The following is a 14,121-nucleotide window of genomic DNA, read 5'->3' on the forward strand; positions in this document are numbered from 1 at the left end:
TCCATCTGCTCCTCAGTCTTCCTGCCCAAAGAGGTATCGGTTGCCTGAAATGAGGAAATAGTGTTTCAAAATGACAAAACCAATAATGTTTCAAAATAGAAAATGTATAATTGACTGACTGATCAGAGGTTTCAGCTTTGGCTCACCCTCCCCACATCTCTCCAACAATTTTGTGTACTAATGAAGAGTCAAAGCCCACCTTTAGCTTGATTTGTGATTCAGTCCATCATCTTCAAACAAATTACAGCTGCTTAAAGTCTTCAAATTAACATTTCTTCTCTGGCACTTGCAGGTATCAATGACATCTGTATGTGGATAGAGGTTATGAAGATTTGCGATTGTGCCGAAGAATATAGGCCCAGAATCAGTACTTATTATTGCTGGTGTTAAAGGATGACAAGTAATATCCTGCTGAATTTATATATTCCCACTATTTGAAACACTGAGCTAAGCTGGAATCTGAAGACAAGGTCAGGAAAGTCACTCTAACATAGAACCTAATGAGGTTTAATATACAAGGGAAGGGAGTTTCTGTAACTTACCCTATTTTGTGGTTTCGAGTGCTTTTCTCTATGAGTCTAAGATGTTAGAAGTAGCCCTAACTCATTCAGACTAAAAAGGGAATCTAGCAGTAGTTATCCATCACTGCCTGTGTTATTTAGGATTGTCCAGAGATACAGAACCAATAGGATAGAAGGTTAGAGAGATACAGGTAGAGAGAGAAGTATATCTGCAGGGTGGGCTGCAGGCTGGAGACCCAGGAAAGAGTCAATTCTGCAGTTCAAGCCTGAAGATCTGCTGGTAGAATTCCTTTTTCCTCAGAGGAGGTCAGTCTTTGTTCTATTTAAACCTTCCACTAATTGGATGAGGTCCTTCTCAACCTACTCTTCTCAAAGTTCACAGATTTAAATGTAAACTTCATGCAAAAAACACCATCACAGAATAATGTTTGACCAACTACCCAACACTGTGGCCCAGCCAAGTTGACATATAACATTAGCTATCACACTGTCCCGGGAGCACGGGGGCTGTCACGGGTGGCTGCTAGTATTTTGGTCCCTGGGGGACTGGATGCCCAAAAGGAAAAATGCCCTGACTTTGATTCCCAACTGTGTTTCTTTTCAATTTTTTTTTTTTAACGTTGTGCAGTTTAGTTAACCCCTTGGAGTTTCAGATTCTTTCTATGACTAAATAATGTGTTGAGAGAATTAAACGATATAATCCTATATAGCATCCAAGGGTCCCTTTGTAGATGCTCAAAAATTGTTTACTTCCCTCTGTTTCCCCAGGAAGAAACATTCTCCAGCTGCTGCCTTAACCTGAGCCAAACTCCTTATGAAATGACCCAACACACTGTGCTCTGACACCCTGATCACAAAGCCACATTCTAATGACTAATTCCATTTCCCACATATGTGAACATAAGAATTCTCATTGGGAAGGATTGTCCCCTTGTTCATGAATACAAGGCATTCTTATTCATAAATCAGTGTCTGGGTTAGCAATTGTTCATAAGAGAAGAAACCCACCCTAAGAAACTCATAGAAAGAAGGTTTGTTATCAAGACTGAGGGGAGCCTTATAGAGATATAATTGTAAGAAATAGCCTATCCTCAATGGAAACCATAAAAATAAATTACCTGCCCCATCTCCCTCTAAGGAGACATAGTCATTTCTCTTGGGCTTTCTTGGCTATGTTCTAAACGTCTGCGCCCCTGTCATTTGGGGCTGTGTGTGGCACTTCATAAACTCTCTGGCCTACCCTCTACATGACCTTGCAGCTCCACACACATGGTATCTGACCAGCTCACTGTATTTCTTAGAGCAAATTTAGAGAGCCTGATTGACTGCTGGCCAGCTTCTTTGGTCAGATGGTCCAATCAGCTGTGGCTAAGTGGGAATGAATCATGGAATTGATAGGCTAATCGTTCCAGGAATATGAGTCCAAAACTCAAGCTGAAATGGTAAGATGGGTGTGTCAGGCAAATCAACTTGCAACTTAGTCTCTACTATGGTCGTCTATGCCCTCTGCTCCTGCATCCCCAGCTCAGCTTGCTTTTAGCTCACAGCAAGCCTCCAGGCTTGCACAGGCTGCTTGCTCCCGAAGTAAGAGAAGCCAAAGCTTCTGTCAGTCTTTCTGCCCCTGGTTGCCTTTGGCCACTGAAAAACCTTGCCAACTCCATATGTTGCTCCTGATAGGCTGCTGTGGTTCTTGGCATGGACTGGACATCTCCTCTTTCCTGCTTTTGTATCCCTGTCTCCAGTCTCAGTGGCTTCCCTTGTCTTGGCCTCCCTCTCCCTCCAAGACCTGTGGATTTTGTCTGTAATCATCATCCCCTAGCGTGATCCAAGATCTTCTCTCAGGATGCTCAGGTCCCAGTGCTCTACTCTGCTCCAAGACAAACCAACATATAACAGTAGCTTTCTAAAAAAGGCAAATCCCAACGTGGCTGGATCCCTAAGATGTCCTAAGATGACAAGCCTAAGACAGTTGGTCTGCCTTCACTGCCACCAACTGCAAGTGGTAGCAAAGCATCACAGTGAAAAGAACAAGCATGTGAGTCAGCAAGCCTGGATTTGAATCCCAGCTCTTACATTCATTAACTGTGGGGCCTTGGCCAAGTTTTCTGAGACTTAGTCCTATAAAATAAAAATAATGATAATATTTAAGGTACTGAGTTGCTAGAAAAATAAATCAGATGGGTGCAAAGTAAGTAGCACAAAATAAAGAAATGGTCATAGTTATTTTTAATCATCTTTTTCAGTGTTAATAGAACATTTCCCAACCCCCAAGAAACAGCCAAAGAGTAGGTATCGCTATAGCACACAGTCAACTCCTCAATTCTGAAATAGGCTTTTCTCTCCACTCCATCTATTCTACAAGGTCACTGCCATATGGGGGCGGTGAAGAAATGACGGATGTATTTATAGCAGTTAGGGAAACCATATTTTGGATTTGGAGAACTTCCCCCACCTAAAACCCTCTCCAGTAATAAAAGTTTAAAGTCCTTTCTTTGCAGCTTACCTTATTTTTTTTCCTAAACCACAGCAGCAATGTCACATTGAGGTCTCTCTCTCTGTGCAAGCACCACTGTGCTAAGACATATTTCTTACTGAATTTCAATAGGAGTGAAAATTATTTCTGAGTCCTTAGTTCTTTTAGCCAAGAAGTATATAGTAATTAAAGTACTATATGTAAACAGGAACAAGAAGTAATTTATAGCTTATGTGCGATCATTTTATTCTTTCATGAATTTCCATATTTATGTATTTGAATAAAACCTATGAATACTAACTGGCTCTTTATTCCAGCAAATGAGATGGCTGGGGAGTGTACTGAAGAAGGAAGGTGTGGGGCACATAATTGAAAAATAAGATGGAACGATGGACTTGAGATGCATGTCTGCCACTGAATCATCTTGTGACTCTGACTAACAACACTTTGTTCTCTGATTCTTCACCAGGAAGATTATGGTAATAGAACTATTTGGAAAGCATGGCGTGAGAGTCTATTTTTTTAAAAGAACATCAAAAATATTTTTGGACTTTTGGACCCAAACAGGCAAACCAAAACAAGAGTCTGGGAAATTAGAATCCTGGTTTAGCCTGAAACATTTTACCCTTGGTTAACAGTTTGTAATATTTGAAGAAGCTACTTTAAATCTAGGATTTCAATAGATTAATAATTCTCATGCATTGTTTATTTACCCAAAGAGACAGATGAATGGGCAACTTACAAAAGATGAACCCATTTGGCCAAGAAACATATAAAACAATTTCCATCTTCGCTAATCATATAAAAATTCCAAGTTAAACAACAAGGTAACTTTTTTTCCACTTCTCAGATTGGAAAAAAATAAATAGTCTGATGATACAAGTCTGGCTTTGGTTAGGATGTGGGGAAATGCACGCATTATTAGCAAGAGTATAAATTAGCACAGGAGTTTTAAGAGCAATCCGGTAGTAGTTTCAAGACATTTTAAATCTGCATTCCCTTTGACTGAGAAATTCCACTTCAAGGAATCTGTCCTACCAAAATACTTACTTATGATAGTCTTTGTGACATCAGCATTTGCAATGACCTGAAAAGGGAACCTCAACATCCATTAATAGAAAGTGATTGAGTAGCTTACAGTGATCCATATTACCACTTGCTACTGTGAAAAAGAATGAAGTGAATCCACAGATACTGACTGGGGTAGGAAGAAGGACTGTGCATGAAATATTGTCATAAGAACAAATTATAGAACAATATGTAGAATATGATCTCATTTTTTGAAAAAGCTTTTTGTGAAAGATACTCAAATAGCAAGAGGAAGATTGTAAAAAAAAAGTTAAAAGTTAAAAGTTATAGGATGACTTCTTTTTTACTTTATATATGTCTACATTATAATTATCTAAACAAGTATAAGTTACTTTTCTGTTAAGATAGTTTAAAATCGTGTGTAATTTTATATGGACAGGCTCTTACAACTATTTCTTCCTCCATCTCCCTCACTGCACTGGGCCAACTTTTTCATGTGGATTTTCTCTTCTTGTTTTGGGAGGCATTTTTATATAAACAACTTTTTCCTCTAATTATGAAAGAATATCTATTTATTGGAGAAAATTTGCAAATTTCAGAGAGTCTGTCAAATAAAATAAAACAACACTAATCTCACTCTCTAGAAATAAACTGTACATATATTTTTCTGTATCATCTTTCAGCCTTTTTGAAATAAATCCTTAAAATTTAGAATTATATGGTAACATACTGATTTTTTCTTGTATACTAATTTTTAAAAAATAATTGTTACTATTTTATTATTTTTGTTTCATTTTGGGGGAGAGGTAATTAGGTTTATTTATTTATTTATTTTTAACGGAGGTACTGAAGATTGAACCCAGGACCTCGTGCATGCTAAGTACACAATCTATCACTGAGCTATACCCTCCTCTCTGTATACTGATTTTTAACTTGACGTTTTATTATGAGTACTTACCCTTGTTATTAACCACTTTTGACATAATTTTAATACTTATAGAACATAGCATGTTATGACTATTCCATCAGGTATTTCAGATTAAACATTTTGGTAATTACTAATTTTTTACTATTATAAAGAATATGTATGTATATGTATATAAAAATATATATTCTGTTATATCCCTTGATTGTTTCTTCAGGATAAATTTCTAGGAAGACAAGGAGGAGTGCATAAATATTTTAAGGACTCAATACATACTGCCAAATTGGCTCCGGGGAAAACTGAATTAATTTACACTTTTACCAGAAGAGGATCAAAGGGAATGAAGCTTCAATTACTCTACTCTGGCCAGTGGCTTAATTTCTAATTTAAATAAATAATAAAAAGAAACTAAAATAATAAGAAGAAACCTGTTTAACAGGTAAAAAATGTTTTCCTGTTTAAAATTTGTATTTACTTCATTGTTAGTGCAGTTGAAATATTTAAACATATTTTTACTTTAGTTTGTAGTTTAAAAAAGAATATTTCTCTCTATAGTAAAAAAATTATCATAATTAATAATTCCTTAATATTATCTAATGTCTATTTCATAGTTAGATTGCAGTATTTGTCTCAAAAATGTCTTTTCTGGTTTGTTCAAAACAAAATCCAACCTGAGACTGTGCATTGAACCTGGTTATTATATCTTTTAAGAGTCTTTTAATCTGCAGTTCCTTCCATCTTTTCTTTTTTTCCCATGCATTGACTTACTGAAGAGATTGGGCCAGTTGTCTGCAGAATGTTTTATTTTTTCCAGATTTGTCTGGTTTTCCTTCCCTGTGGTGCTGTTCACCTTGATCCTCTATTGCCTGTATTTTTTTTGTAAGTGAGGAGCTAGCTCTAAAGGCATGACAGATTCAAGTTGAACATTTTTGGAAAGACTACATCATAAGCATTGTATATTTCTTACTGCATCATATCAGGGGACTGACTATTAACATCTTGTGGTCAGTCACTAGGGATGTTAAAACTGACCCCTGATGACAGTTGTGCAACCTTCTCCCTCCATTGTGCAGGTAGGATTTCCTCTTTGCAACTGCACAGTAATCTGCGTGGTACACTTTTGCACCAGAGGAATGTCCTGTGTCCATCCACCATTCACCTACCGACATTACCACCAATTGTTAATTCCTGTCTAAATCAGTGTTTTCATTTGGGTTGAAACTGATGATTTTAGAATTCTATCTTTCCTTCTGTAATGCTTATTTTCTAATATTCTATAAAATAGAGCTTTCTCTCATCAATTGGGATCACTTGTTTACTCTGAAATACCATTACTACTGGAAAGGCAAGATGTTAATTTTTTTTATTACCCTTTCATTACCATTTAAATGTTTATTGTCCACTTACAGTTCTTTTGTGAGTTATCTTTTTAGTTTCCTTGCCTATTTGCAATGACAGTGTTCCTAATTCTCTTGTTGATATGTTGGCATTCTTTGTCAGAGTTGCATGTATTTCCCTCAATTTTTTATCTGGTTTTTAATTTTATTTGCTTTTGTGTACAGATATTTTATATTTTTATTTAATCTGGTCTCCTAATCTTCTTTGTGGTTTCTTCATTGCTTTCATGCTTAGAAATCCTTCTTTATCCCAAAGCCAGATCCACCTTTATCTTCCTATAGCTGTTTTAATAGTTGATTTTTTTTTTACAACTATAGAATGAGCTTATTTTTAAAACACCATTGCCTGCAGGATAAAAGTCAAACTTGGCAGCTTGGCGTATCAGCTCTTTGGAGTCTGGTCTTTCTTTTGGCTTTATTTCCAGTCTACACTTTAGCACCAGGAGACGGCAACAGTTTCATGAATTGTTAATGCTGTGCCAAGTGTCTATGCCTTTACAAAAATGGATTCCCTTCTCTGTGACCCATGGCCTGATAAACATTTCTTCTTTTTTATCACTTCTTTTTGTAAAAAGTTTTCTGTGTTTCTCTCCATCTCACTTAGTCACCCCTTTGTGATCCTCCTAGAGCCTCTTGGTCGTGTTGACATTATCTTATTGGATCATTATTGTCTATATACATGTTTCTCTCCGTTGCTCCTGGCTGTAGGCACCTGAAGGGGGAGGACCATATCACTGTAGTCACTGCCAGCACACAGAGGGCACACAATCTGTTAAATGTGTGAAAAGTTAATGAAAGTACAGTTTTGGACAATAAACCAAGAGAATAGTTTACAAAAGCCTTTGCAGAGTGGTGGAAATACCACTTCAGAATTTCCAACATACAGATAAAAAGTCTTTCTTCCTTTGTTTCTAAGAAATATGGCTGTCAAAGACAGTGCTGACCTGAACGAAAAATAACATCATGTAAATATGATACGTATATGTTAAGGATGGCTTTGACATGCATGTTAGTGACAAAGAAACAATGCCACAGTGGCAAAATTATGGATGAAACTGCAGTGCTGAGAAATCCTTGCCCTCCGGCCTTTCTATCTCCACACTCTCTCCAGCATTTCATTTGTGGACTTTTGAATGATGGTCATTCTGACTGTGTGAGGTAATACCTCACTGTAGTTTTGATTTGCGTTTCTCTGATAATTTGCAATATTGAGCATTTTTTCATGTACCTATTGGCCATTTGTATGTCTTCACTGGAGAATTGCTTGTTTAGGTCTTCTGCCCATTTTTGGATTGGGTTGTTTGTTTTTTCCTTATTAAGGTGTATGAGCTGTTTATATATTCTGGAAATTAAACCTTTGTCATTTGCATCTTTTGCAAATATTTTCTCCCATTCTGTAGGTTGTTGTTTTGTTTTGCTTATGGTTTCCTTTGCTGTGCAACACATGTAATTTTAGACATTTAGTTTAAAGAGGAAAAGAAACATAAGATTAATTATGGTAATATATTTTAACCTACACATTAACATATTATGACTTCAACATACACAATATTTTTAAAGTTTGACATTGCTTCAGTTTTAAAATTTAAACTTAAATTTAACTGAAGTTAAAAAAATTAAAATGATCAAAATTGGGACATTTAGTATTGATACATTACTGCTATCTAATCCACTGTCCATGTTCAAACAGCACTGGTTGAAATAATGTTCTTTGTGGCTATTTCTTCCCACAGTCCAGAATCTAATTCAGGATCATACATGGCATTTAGTTGTCATGTCTCTTTAGTCTCTTTGGATCTGGAAATAGTCTCAACCTTTCTGGACATTGAGATTTTTGAAGAGTATAGGCCAGTTGTTACGAAGAACATCCTTCAGTTTGGTTTTGTCTGATGTTTCCACATGATTATTTTCCTTTTTGGCAAGAATCCCACAGAAAGTCTGAGTTTTTTACAATAGACACAGGGACTCCCTGCCCAGAACTTCCTTCAAGGGAGGGCATGTGGAATGTTACAGACTAAATGCTTGTCTCCCCCATATTCATTTGTTGATGACCTACCCTCCAATGTGATGATATTAGGAGATGAGGTAATTAGGTTTAGATGAGGCCATGAGGGTGGTGCTCCCATGATGGGATTAGTGCCCTTATAAGAAAAGGAAGGGACACCACAGCTTACTCTTTTACCATGTCAGGATATAGGAAGAAGGCAGCCAGCCATCTGCAAGCCAGTAAGAGGGCCCTCACCAAGAACTAAATCTGCCAGCACCTTGATCTTGGACTTCCCAGCCTCCAGAACTGTGGGAAATAAGTGTTAATTGTTTAAGCCACTCACTATATGGTAACTTGCTATAGCAGCTCGAGTACACTAAGACGGGAGGACTTGTCACACAGCTGCAGGGAGAGTGGTCAGCAGACAGCCTTAGCCAACAGCTCCTTTATTGTCAGCCTCAGTTTCAGAGAGCCACCTTGTGGGATGTCATATCCACCTCAGGAATTCCACATCTGGTGACTCAGGAAGCAAGACTATCAAAGCCTGGCCATGTGGCCTGGCATAGGACACTCTAAAAGGCTGTGCTTGCTCCAGAACTCCTGCTGGGCTGCCTGAGGCACTTCTCTGTCAGGTTTGCACGACATTTCAACTTCTTTCTCTGCCAATACTGTTTCTCCCCTTCCCTTCACAAGTGTTGGTCTCTCATAAACATTTCATACCCCAACTCCACTTAGCACCTATTTCCAAAGAACCCAACCTGTAATGTTACCAGAAATAGGATGATGCAAAAAATAGGCCATAATATGAATGTTTGCAATTGAATCATCTACCAGCTAGCTGGGGATAGATGGAGTATTGACAGCCCCACTTGTTAAATTCTTCAGCAGTGGTAGGTTGGGAGGTATACAGGTGGAAGGGAATATATAAGCAGGTACAATGTACCAAGCATCCAAGGTATATGGAGAAAAGAATAGCTGTGAAGGTAGTATATTGGATGGTTATTGCTGACTGCCTTTCAGGTTCTACATAGAAATATAATAAACAGCCAAAGGCGAGTAACAGGCAATTGAAAATCAGGTATTAAAACTAAAGGACCACTTTGATTACTTCTATATAAAAAGAGAGAATCTCATCTTTAGCAGGAAGGCAGAGAAAGTTCAGGAGAAAGCCAAGGACTTAAGAGGTTAAAAGCTAGTCAAGGCAGGAACATTCCTGGTCAGGAAGCATTGGTTGGAAAACAGGACACATGAGGAAGGGTTATATGTACAGAGGACCCTGAAATTTTGACACCCCCATCTCACTCCTGTCTCCTCTGAACCTTCTGAGCTTGCAGAAGTGGCTGCGGCCCAGCCTTCCATATTATGAGCTGGTACCTGTGCCTCACACAGCAACATATGCCCCTGTCCTCACCTCTCCTTTTGGCCACCAGGTCTATGATGAGGGCTAAGTGACAGCATAACCCAGCTGAAGACATGGTGATCCTAGTAAGGAAGGAAAGAAGCCACACACTAAGGAGGTTGCAAGATCTTACCAACATATAGCAGAAGGAGTAGGGCAGTGTATATGTGACTGGATTCTTAGGCTACTTAATCTAAGGGGTCAGAGCATACAATTGTATAAAGTTTACTGACTTGGGAGCATTTTCCTGAGATTCAGGATTTAACACCCAGCAAGAACCCAGGACCCCAATAGGTGTTGAGAATTCACTCCTTGGACTGCTCCTTCAAGCGTGGAAAAGTGATGGCTCACATGGTGAAGCTGAAACACAGAATGGCCATGCCAGGCAGGAAAGGACAGGATTAAAAGTGGAAGTGAGCATGCTGGAATGATTACACTGCATAGGGCTGGTCTTACTGCTGGATGATATGTTCATGGGAAGGCCCAGAGGAATGAGCTGTGAGGAGCAGGGCATTGCTAAGCAGCTCAGTGGGGGCTCTCTTTGTAAGCCAGGGCTGATGGCAGCCAAAGCCATTAGAGAATCAGGCTCCCTGATATTACAAGACCCTGACCAAACAGAAGCTAAGTGTCAATGATTAACAACCAGATGCTGAGGTGGGACCATGATTATTGTAATGACTGGCAAAGTCGGAGTGGCAGCCCGCTGACCTGACTGCAACGAATTATAAAAATGGTTACTGGAACATGGCCTCCACTGAGGCAAAATAGATGGGCTGCTGACAGGCTGAATTTTTTTTGTTTTGTTTTGTGGGGGAGGTAATTAGGCTTATTTTTAATAGAGGTGCTGGGGATTGAACCCAGGATCTCATGCAAGCTAAACACGTGCTCTACCACTGAGCTATACCCTCCCCCACTGACAAGCTGAATATTGCTTGGCTCTTACTAACAGAACACTGAGAGGCTGAGGGCACTCATCTCACAAAAAAACTCATGATTATTCCTAACAGGAACCATACGTGAGTCTGGGTTCCAAGGGGTAGAAGCAGATTGGCATCTCGTATTATGACTCTTCACGATGCATAAAGGGACTTTGTATTTCTTGTCTCCATAACCCTGGGCTCTCAGGGGTTTGAGTTCCTGGTCTCCAAAAGTGCCAAATGTTTGGCAGGTGATAAAAGAGTCCCATTGGATTATGAGCTACGGCTGCTGCCTGAGCACTTTGGGCTCCTTGTGTCCAGGGGCCAGGCAAGAAGAGGGTCACTGTCTTGCCAGGAATTACGGAGCATCAGGAGGAGGTGGGGCTGCTTGTACACAACTGGCTGGGGTAGGGAGGAACACGGGTGGAATCCAGGTGACCCACTCAGGAGCCTCATTGTACTTCCTTGCCCAACTGTGACTACAGAAAATCAGGAACAACAACCACAGAGCAGGGCATGATGACCAGGGGATGAGAGTCTGGGTTATGCCACTGGTAAGTCACTGAGGCCACCGAGTTGGAAATTGAAGACAAAGACAATTAGAATGGATAGTGAAGGAGGGGAATGATGATACGCGTCAGTTGTAGCTTTGATACCAATGGTATCAGCTGTAGCTTGTCTCCCTCCCTTCCTACCTGTAAGTTTCCTCTCAGGAAGAGGTCCACCAGATTTCTGGAGAAGTGGTTATAGGCAACACAAGGCGCTGGTTGTGGTAGATATGAAGCTAAGCTGCCTAGACACCTCTGTTAGTGAAGAAATTGCTACCCGGCGTCAAGGAGTGTAGCCCCTTCGGGGTCTGCATCAGCTGCAGAGAACAGCCTCATCTGCGGTCACATCCTTCCCAGGGTAGCCTGCATCTGGTCACTGAATGAGGTGAGACTGTACAAGATTGGTCATTTCCGCCCCATGGGACATTCTGATAGGCAGTATTGACTCCAGAGCGTCCCACTGGATCAGTCGAGGCTTTGTCAGGTCAGAATGGCAGTTCGAACTCTTCTGAATCCTGCATCTACTCTGTTAACCCCTTCATAGGTGTTAATTGCTAATACACATCTTGCACTCCGAACTCTTCCTTAGTATCTCCAGAAAACTCAGTCTGTGACAGTGTCCTTTTCAGTGCATCATATTAGGAAGCACATAGAGTTAGTTTGTCCCAAAATAGTGACATGAGCCTTGGTGACTTGGTGGTGTCTGCCAGGCTTCTCCACTGTAAAGTTCCTGGTTCTCCCTTTGCTTAGTAGACAATTTGGGGAGTTGTTTTGAGAATATATAAGTATCCTGTCCCTCATTAAACTTCAGTCTACTTTGGCATCGGTATCCATTAACAGTTTTCTAAGTCCGTTATTCTTTCTATATTACTTGGTCTTCTGTAAGGAAGAGCTTTCTCTCCTTATCTATTTATCTATATCTGTCTAATCTGTCTGTCTATCTATCTATCTATTGTCTATCTATAGGCTTATCTATCTAGCATTTAAATTTATATTTGTATGGACTCATGGATTGTTCGTTTCACTCATTTTTGTTTCATTCAATGAGTTTGAAAAATTACAATCATTGTTTAGTTTGATACTCATATTGTCCCAGATCGGATCAGTGGGAATACCTTCAAGCTGGCTCCTATGTCCTTTGGATACATCTCTGCCATTCTTTAGCAATTCTTTGTTTTCTGGCACAAGATAGTCCAGGCTTCTTTCTGTGCCCCAGGCCTGAGATCAACATTTTATCCAAAGACCTCTGGTCCCTTCTAGTGGAAATGGCATTTTGCTCCCTTATTTTCAGATAACTCCTTATTTTTTAACTCCCTTCCCTTACATGAGAGACCTGGCCTCCATTATTCTCAGTGTATTTATTCATTTGCTCAAGCCTAGGAAATACAGAAATAGTTTCAGAGTTGCTAATTAGATTTTAATATTTGTATGCCATTTTTTGAGTAAAATTTACATACAATGAAATGCAAAAATCTTAAGTGTACTATTAAAAGAATTCTGAAAAATTTGTAAACCTGTGAAATTCAAACCCCTATCAATATACAGAACATTATCACCACCGTAGAACGGTCCCTTATGCCCCTTTCTAGTCAATCCAACCACTAGAGGCAACCATTTTTATGATTTTCTTTTCACTATAGATCAGTTTTACTTTTTTAGATCTTCATTTAAATGGAAAAATACAGAATGTACTTTAAGTGTCTGGTTTCTTTTGCTCCACACAATATTTTTAAAGTTATTTTTTTTGGTCCAGAATATGGTCTAACTTGGTGAATAGTACATGTGCACTGGAAAAGAATGTATATTCTGCTGTTGTTTGGTGAAGTGTTCTATAAATACCAGTTGTGTCAAGTTGGTTGTTAGTATTGTTTCATGTTTTCTATCTCCTTATTAATTTTTTATCTAGTTGTTCTATCACTTACTGAGAAAAAAGTGTTGAAATCTCCAACTATAATTGTGGACTCATCTGTTTCTCCTTTCAGTTCTATTTGCTTTTGCTTTGTGTACTTCTAAACTCTGTTATTAGATGCTTTTCTATGTGTTGTATCTTTTGATGAAATATCTCCTTTAACATTATGAAACATCCCTCTTTAACCTTGATAATATTTCTTGTTCTGAAGTTCACTTTGCCTGATATTAACATAGCTACTTCACCTTTCTTGTGATTAGTGATTTTTCCTTTAACATTCTTTTACTTTTATCTGATCTACCGTTCTAGATTTACAGTGGATTTCTTGTAGATAGCATATAGTTGGGTCTTGACCAATTTTTAAAATTCAGTAGGGCAATCTTGACGTTTTAATACTGTTTAGACCATTTACATTTAATGAAATTATCAGTATGGGTTGGGTTTAAATCTATCATATTGGCTGCTTGGTTTTTATTTGCCTATCTGTTCTTCATTTTATTTTTCCTTTTTTTCCCTTGCCGCCTTTTGGATTAATTGAGTATTTTATGGTATTTTAGTTTTAATTCCTCTATTGGCTTATTAGATTTTAGATACCTTTTTTTGTCACTTCTCTTACAATATGTCCCTTTAACTCAACACAATCTGCCTTCAAATTATACCACTTCATGTATGGTATAAGAACCTTATAACTATATATCCAGTCACTATTCTTTTGCATTGTTAACATATATTTTACTTCTTCATTTGTTAAAACCTCATAAAACATTGCTACTGTTTTTGATTTAAGTGGTTAATTATATAGAGAGAAATTTTAAAAAGAAGACAAAATCTTTATATTATGTTACACATTCACTATTTTTAAACACTATTTGTCTCTTCTGTGAATTTGAATTTCCATTTGGAATCATTTTTGTTTAATTTGAAGAACTTGCTCTAGCATTTATTATAATTTAGATATGCAGCAACAAATTCTCTCATCTTTTGTTTGCCTGAAAATACCTTTATTTCACCTTCAT

Source organism: Camelus bactrianus, chromosome 1 (genome assembly GCF_048773025.1).
Source record: "Camelus bactrianus isolate YW-2024 breed Bactrian camel chromosome 1, ASM4877302v1, whole genome shotgun sequence".
Taxonomy (NCBI): Eukaryota; Metazoa; Chordata; class Mammalia; order Artiodactyla; family Camelidae; genus Camelus; species Camelus bactrianus.